At 38.0% G+C, this 8,753-nt stretch overlaps 1 long non-coding RNA gene across 1 annotated transcript; it reads left to right on the forward strand.

Moving 5' to 3' along the window:
• The first annotated feature begins 2,400 nt into the window (after positions 1-2,400).
• Positions 2,401-3,001, forward strand: LOC149115059 (uncharacterized). The gene is made up of 2 exons (XR_016206235.1): positions 2,401-2,496; positions 2,671-3,001. It is a non-coding gene; the product is annotated as an uncharacterized LOC149115059 (long non-coding RNA).
• Positions 3,002-8,753: the final 5,752 nt, after the last annotated feature.

Below are 8,753 nucleotides of genomic sequence, written 5' to 3' on the forward strand. Positions count from 1 at the left end.
ATTTGTTTGTAGAAAATTATTTAAAATAGCAGCAACCCTTAAATTTGCAGTAGAAATTACTAAAAATTGTAGCACACTCTTAAATTTGCAGCAGAAATTATTAAAAATTTCAGCATGTCCCCTGTGGGCCGCCGTAGTAATACTACCTTCTCGTTGAAACGTTTCTTGGAATCGATTTGAAGTGCTTTCTCTGTCAAAACCAAAGAAACTACGGACGGCTAGCTTTGAATGACAACTTTGCTAAGTTTTCAAATTTGCTTTTGCAGGTAAATTTTTAGCAGAGATTTTCTTAAAGGTTTGTGGTATGGAACCTCTTCAAATATTCCTGAAGACTCCATGGCGGCAAGTTAAACCGCAAATTAATTATATTAGACTTTGAGGTGACACAGTGGTTCTTTCTTTTTGAAACAGATTCCTTGTGCGGTTCAAAAAGGCTACTTACGTCTCCCATAAAGTGACTTTTTGTCACCAAAAAAACTCCCAGACGTTGGGAAGGGTAATGTGACAAGGAAACGTTTCAAACTCTGCAGATTTCATAGCGTCTTACAAAATTAATACAGCGTTTCATGTGTCTGGTTGTTTCAAGTCTCAAGTTAGGTAAGGCTAATGTCTTCCCGTTTAAATGGGTTTTGATGTCGGTATTAATTTGAAGTGGTTTTCTTGAATATCAAAACCGAAAAAAAAAAAACTACGATCATTGTTGGCAACGGAATAAGACCATGCTAAATTGGGTCTTGTTTTAAAATTAGTTAAATTCAATAATACGTTGACCAGCAAACGTCACAATTTTACTTTTCACGCCAAAGTTTGTAACTTGATACTTTTGCTTTCCTCACAAAGGTATACAACACGAAACTCTTATTTTCTCGAAAATATTGGGGCGATTTGCTTTTTCTTCATTGCTGGAGATAAATAATATAAATTTAAACATCTGGTGAAAGATGGAAGAATAACGATTTGTTTTCAAAACGCTAACTATCATTTCATGGATAAACAAACACTAATTTAATTTTTATATGGTCACGTCTGACATGTTGAGTCACGGAATAGCGCGTTCTTATTCTGTTGCCACCTTTGCCGTTAACAATAAAACCACTTCAAGTCAATACACAATGATATCGATTAATACAACTGAGAAGCGTTTCAACGAAAACCTACAGTACAAACTATTTTCAACGACTGACTCTGGAAAGCTGGTACACTAACCTGGAACAAACTCCTCTTAACAGGTGTCAACAACTACCGGCACCTTACAAATGACTTTATCCACGATGTAAACGAAACGCACAAACGGACCTCTAACAGACCAGCTTAATTTGACTAACAGTAGGAGTGATTTGACTAACAATAGACGGATCGAAACCGACCAATGACTGATGATAACTTTACCCGAGTCTCAAAGCCAATACAATCATGCCTAAACTGACCAATTACTTTCAATGGAGCAGACTCATAACACCATCGACTGATAAACACTAGTCACTTGACTCTTAAGATGACTTCTGCTCAGATTGCCGAAATGTCAGTCACCAACAACAGTTCTTTTCAGAACTACCCTCACCCGGACGATCGACGATTACACAATACGAACTAAAGATCGTTTTGTAAGCTAGAGCAGTTTTCATTTGAGTGCCGAAAAGTAATTGGTTTTGCTTCAACTACTCTACACGATTAGCCTTTAAAAACTCGCGCCACTTTTTCATCCAATCAGAAGTAAAACCTAAACCAATCGTCAACTACATGTAACTACTTTGAGTTTTGATTGGTTCACTGTATTGTCTATGTCCCTTATGATTGGCTGGAGTGATTATTTTGATTTTCGTTTTACGACATTCAATTGAAAACTGCTCTAAACCTACAGTGAAACAAATTCTATTTTTTTTTTCTTTCTGCGCAGTACATCGTAACCAAACAAACTTGTTGGAGTAACATTATCATTACTGTTAAGAGTGAGTTCTGCTACCTCCGGGGACTTTTAATTCAGAAAAACATAATTCTTGCACGCCTTGCGTGCGTATGTTATAAATTACGTCTGAGGAAATTGTCTTGTTTGGGCTAGTGCTTGACACTTTATGATATTAGCATTTAAGAAATAACAGAATACCGTTTTCCTCGGCTTAGTTAGACGGCTTGGAAGTTAGAAGAATAGTACTGAGTAAATAATAGTTTCATAACAATACAGTAAAACCCTGGATTGAGACAGGCAACAGTTTTCTTCAGTTCGTGGAACTGTATGTAAGTAAAGATATATTAAGACGAACAAGAACTAAATTTCCTCAAACAATGACTATGCTGTTACAGCGAATTTACCGTTCGCTTGTGAGGTTAAAAAAGAAAAATATCATTAATTATTGATCGCGTTGTCCTTGCGTATTCAAATTAAACAGACTGTGTCTTGTCCAATTTGGTCCTCACAGAAAAGGAAGTTATCGTGCAGCAGGACGTTTCAGTTTGAGACCGAAAAGTTTGCTTCCGAGAAAGAACACAACATAACAGGTAAATGGGTCGAAATTATCAAATACTCAATGTTGTCTTTTCCACTTGATTGAACAGATCTCGTTCAGTGAAGATCGGGCACATTTCTCGCCAAGATGTAAATTGGCGGAGTGGGTTCACTGTCCTTGGGTTTTGAGCTTGTCGATTATTTCCACTTACTTGTTAACATTGTAGAGGAAAACGATTTTCTCACGCGCCATTCTTTGGAGCACACATACAACCCCAACATTGGGATGAGGTTGACTCCATAACTGGTGTTGGTTCTTGACGGCAGGTTCTCTCGTGAGTCCCTTCCATACATTTTAAACATCAGAGTCGTTTAATTATTTTAGTTTATTCTGTCTGGAATAATTCATTAATTTAAAAGAACATCATCCAAAGCTACGATAAATAAGAATGCGCTTTAAAACACTTAGCATTTTGGAAACTACGTCTGCGAAAATTCCTTGTTTGGCGAATCCTTCTCAGTTTAGAGCTTAACTAACAGCGAAAAAAAAAAAAACAACGATTAACTTGGGCTATCTGCATAACAATACAGTAAAATGGAGAAGCGAGATAGGTTTGACACAAGCTGAAGTTTCTTCAGTTCCTTGAGTGACTCAGATGATCCACGCTATTGTTTTCTTCGTTTTTTTTTTTTTTCGTCCACCAGACGAACGTAAAAATCCTGATTGGTCAGATTTAGTGAATTACTCAATCCGTCGTTCCGATTGGTCAGCGACCTGTCAATCAAGAGCACTAGGGTCTTCTCACATTCACATTTAAGGCATTCAACGGGGCGGATAACTCAAAGGATCGTTTCGAACTATTTCTAGAGGAAACGCTTCGATCTTTGGAAAAAAATGGTATCAAATTCGTGCTGGAAACAGAGCAAAAGAAGGGGATTGAACAACTATTTGCAAAAAGGATCTTTTAGCCGTTTTACCCACAGGCTATGGAAGGAGTCTCATTTTTCAGCTTCTTGTGTTGCTCGCGAAAAGAGCTGGAAATTATGCATCTTTGTTAATCATAACGCCTCTTGTCAGTATTATTAACGACCAGATTATGGAAGTCGAGGCCATGAATTTGACTGCCTCCAATTTGGCTCAGAAGCTAGTTAGTTTGGAAGACATCGAAGGAGGCAAATTTGATATTGTCTATGCGCGCATTGGCGGAAAGTACTACAGATAAGCGATTTCTACAATGACTGAAGAAGAACTCTACTTTCACTATCAGTTTAGTTGCTTGTGTTGTAGATGAGTCGCATACAGTTGAAACATGAACAGGCATTGCAGACCAACTGCGAATCGTTGTTAGAAGCAATCGCTGTTATCCCAACGTTCTTCTGAGATGGAATATTTCTTTGCTCGCCGACGGTTTATATATATTTAGACAAGCTTTTGACACACAGTTGCCATATGTTACTTTTAGATTCGCCCGGCAAACTCTACAAACATTGTTACAATTGTCTTGTCTCTTGAGCCGGCCTCTTCTCGCTTTTTCCAAACTCCGTAGGTCATCATGATCAAATTATTCCATTTTCTCGCGCAAAAATAAAAACAAGAAATACGAGAACCCGTTGGCGCATACAGACTTAACCACCAAGGAAGCGGCGTGATTCTGATTGGATAATTGTGACAGCCAGACATTCCACAGTTGAGTGGGTTTTGCATAATTAACAATGGCGTCCTTGTAGAAGTCCCCTACCCTCACGCGCTTTGCGCGCTCGTCTTTCCGCTTTCCCTCCACTTCGGACGCCTGCCACGCAGGCTACCCGGACGCTTATTCGAGGATTTGCGGTATATGAGCAAAGAAAGAGTTTCGAAGCGAGGAACAATTACAGAGACAACTTTTTAAGTTTTAGTTTACTGTAATGATCTTTAATTGAACAATCACTTTGCTGCTGTTGGCGTTAATTCCGCTGTCAGGTTCTCGCTCTTTTCAAATTTAAAATAAGACCAACCCTGAAATTTCCCTTTTTTTCATAACTTCGCTATTCTTCTCTTCTCGGAAATTATAATTTTTGAGTCATTTTTTTTGTAAAAAAAAAAAAAAAAACCTCTTAGTAGGCGGGTCTGGGGTATGTTATGAGTGGGTCAACGGATCAATGGATGAGTGGGATATGTATGTATGTCACACCCATCAGATTGGAGCTACTATAAACAACCAATCAAATTGCCGCTTGTTAAGGTGAATCATGTGTGTGTAGATTTCATCCTGATTTTAGAACGGCCATCTTTGTTTCTCTAACAGAAACAGGTATTCTTCTGACATTTTCGATGCTTCGTTTACTATGGTTGAGCTCAGGACTTTGTGGATGGGTTTCAAAAGAGTTCAGAATTCGATAATCAGCCGAAGAATCATAGTCTTTGCAATACACTAACATGTTATCAAGACCTTGCCCCTACAAATTTCGAATGAAATGAGTCTTAGCCGCTCGGTAACTTGGTGAATTCTAGGACAGGAAAGATTGGTTTTAGTGCAAAATGCACTATTGGGATGGTGAGGGGGTCTTCGTCCATGATGGTATTCGCCAGGCTCCCATCAATATTATTTGCATGACGTGCAGTTCACGAAAAACGAATCGAGTCCAAACCATTTATATCTGCGCAAAATGTTTCAATTAAGTAACGCTGTTCACGGAGTAATACTTTCTTCTCGTTGAAACGTTCCTTGGAATCGATACTGGGATACTCACTTGAAGTGGTTTTCTCTGTCAAAACCAAAGAAATTACGGACGGCTAGTTATGAACTAGAACACTGCTGAATTTTGAAATCTGTTTTTGTTGCAGGTAAATGTAACACGATATTTCTATTTGTTATTTTCAAATGGTAACTTGACACTTTTGTTTTTCACGCACGAGTGGTTGCCATTAAAACTAACGAATCGGCTGTTCCGAAAACGCGGAGTGGGGAGAATTAAAAAATAAAAAAATAAAAAAATAAATTAAAAAAAGTAGAGATAAAAAAATTTAAAAGTGAATTAAAAGAATAATTAAATATGTAAATAAACTAGAAATAGAAAATGAAGAAATAAAAATAATGATTATTAGGAAATTCACATCGCCTGAGGTGGACTGTTCATATCGCGTATATTTCATTCTGTCCAAATGGTATATTCAACTCACGATTTTCATAGTTAGCAGTTCACTTTTAGGAAAAAAAGTAAGGCCCGGTCCAAACGCTGCTCCACTCATGTGCCGAACCAAACTTGATAAAGTTCGACTTTAGAGCGACTTTGGAGCGATAGTTGGTTCAGACGGCGTACTTGCGTCGAACTTAATTGGGGAAGCAGGTGGTAACAATTTTCGACGAGAAAATATGCGTTCTGAATTCAAGAACTCTGTCCAAATAGAAAGCTGTGACTAACATTTCGCTGTTATAGCAATATTTAGGGAAGCAAATTCAAACTCAAGGTTCAGTGTTTGTATTTAGACAGGTTTTCTCCCGGTTAATTCAACTTGTTAAAGGGAAATCTCTCAAGTTTGACTATTATCACGAAGAAAAAGCAAAAAATGAATTTGCGCTAAAGGCACTCGCTTATACAGTCCCGTTTCTCATAAATCGAAGAAGACATACTGGTATTTTCTTGTCTTTATTTTTAGTGACGACTTTGAACTTCATGCACGACTGGTCACGCCACTCAAATTTGAGCCAATCACGAGTCCCGTTATATGAAAAATACATTACAGTAATTTATGCACTAGGTTCGCCACGTGAGGAGAACGCCGTACGAATCAGCTGCCGCTCCAACGTCGCATAATGCGACAGACCCTGGTTTTAGTTTGAATTTCATCCATCAATTACGAGAACTTTAGGACGCGCCGTTGACAAGGTGTTGAATGGCTCAAGGGTTAATTCACAGGGGCAGTTTATTTTTGGAAAACAAAGCTTGAGTTTGTTTCGAGGCAACACGGCTTTCCAAGGAAACCGAAGGTGTAATTTCTCACATTTTCTAGACATGGTCAAAACTGGACTGTTCTTTACTTTTTTTTCCCCTAAAATTGAACTGCTAACTATGAAAATCGTGAGTTGAATATACCGTTTGGACTGAATGAAATATACGCGATATGAACAGTCTACCTCAGGCGGTGTTAATTTTCTAGTAATTATTATTTTTATTTCTTCAATTTCTATTTCTAGTTTACTCTCATATATATTTAATTATTCTTTAAATTCACTTTTAATTTTTTTTATTTCTTTCTTTTTTCTTTTTTTTTTTTTAATTTTTTTTTTTTTACATTTTTTTTTAGACTCCGCATTCTGCACTCCTCATTTTCGGAACAGCCCTGACGAATCAGTGACTTCCGTTTACACGGTCAGAATAAACAAACAAGAAGCCAACCTAGCGGCACGTCCAGAAACTTTAACTTGATGTGAATGTTTGGACGACTCTTTTCTTAGTGTCTTCAGCGGCATTTTACTATCTTCCGTTAATGGCATTTCTTAAAAACGGAATTTTTTAGCAGAGATTTTCTTAAAGGTCTGTGGAACTTCTTCAAATATTCCTGAAGACTCCATAGGGGCAAGTTAAACTGCAAATTAATTAGATTAGACTGTGATGCGACACAGTTCTTTTGTTTTGAAACAGATTCCTTACGCAGTTCAAAAAGGTTAACTTAAAGTCCTTAAAGTCTCCCATAGAGAGACAAAACTTTTTCTGTAATCTCAGGCGTTGGGAAGAGAAATGTGACAGGGAAACGTCCCAAACTCTGAATATTTCATAGCGTCTTACAAAATTAATACAGCTTTTCATGTGTCTGGTTGTTTCAAGTCTCTAGTTAGGTAAGGCTAATGTCTTCCGGTTTAAATGGGTTTTGATATCGATATTAATTTGAAGTGGTTTCTATGAAATCAAAACCGAAAGAAACTGCGATCATCGCTGGCAGCAGAATAAGACCATGCTAAACTGGGTCTTGTTATAAAATGAGTTAAATTAAGTAATACGTTGACCAACGTTTGTAACTTCAGTTGATACTATTGTTTTCCTCATAAAGCAGTTGCGGATCTAGACTTTGAGCTAAGAGGGGCGGGGGGGGGGGGGGGGGAGGGGAAGGTTGTTTTACTTGCCCTGCCGACTTTTCGTCCGTCAGTCATTTCTTCTTTTTTCACCCAAAATAAGGGGGTGGCCCGGGCCCCCCCGGGCCCCTCCCCTAGATCCGCCACTGTAAAGGTATATAACACGACACTCTTGTTTTCTCGAAAACATCGGGGTGATGTGCTTTTTCTTTATTGTTGGAGAAAACTGGTATAAAGTTAAATATCTGGTGAAAATGGAAGAATAACGATTTGTTTTCAAAACGCTAGTAGCTGGTTTTCACATGACGTCAGTAAAATTCGAACTACAAAACTATTGATCTTCCTGAGATTTTACTTTAATGATGTATAAGAGCAGCTAAAAACTAATATTCACACAAATTTTCGCTCCGAATGGGTTCTTGGTTTTGTGATACACTAAGCTTGAATTTCTAAACTTTTGCGTGACGCGGCATCTACATGACGGCCTAGAGAGCTGTCATGATGGTTAAAAAAGTGACTTATTTCGGGGAACTTGGCTATCTGAACACTTCATGTCTTAGAAAAAGTATTATTTTAGTGTTTTAGAGTTCCTCGAGGGATAAATTCACGCTTTTGTAGCAAAACTCAGTGACAGATGTTTCTGTTGGTTTCCGGCCGCCATGTTGGTGTCCGTACGGATGGGCACCAGCATGGCGTCTCCATACAAATCTCTATAAATTTGGGTAAAACATTTCTCCGCGTATCTCGCACAAGAAAAATTGCTGTGACCAGAATTTTGGCGAGAGTCTTTGCATATTTACCTTCTTTCATTTCCCAGATTCTGGACTTAATCTATTGACCGGTTTTGATTTTGATTTTGATCCATTTTGAATTGCGTGACACTGAAAACCAGCAATTATCATTTCACAGATAAACAAAACTAATCCAATTATTGGATAGTCACGTCTGACATGTAGAGTCACGGAATAGCGCGTTCTTATTCTGTAGCAAACCTTTGCCGTTAACGATAAAATAACTTCAAATCAATACACAATGATATCGATTAATACAAGTGAGAAGCGTTTCAAAGAGAACCTACTGTATAAACTATTTTCGACGACTGACTCTGGAAAGCTGGTACACTAATCTAGAACAAACTCCTCTTAACAGATGTCAACAACTACCGGCACCTTACTAATGACTTTATTCGCGACGTAAACGAGACCAACAAACGGACCTCTAACAGACCAACTTAATTTGACTAACAGTAGGAGTGATTT

This window comes from Orbicella faveolata, unplaced genomic scaffold (genome assembly GCF_042242905.1).
Source record: "Orbicella faveolata isolate gen_17 unplaced genomic scaffold, um_ofav_v1 contig_13, whole genome shotgun sequence".
NCBI classification, from domain to species: domain Eukaryota; kingdom Metazoa; phylum Cnidaria; class Anthozoa; order Scleractinia; family Merulinidae; genus Orbicella; species Orbicella faveolata.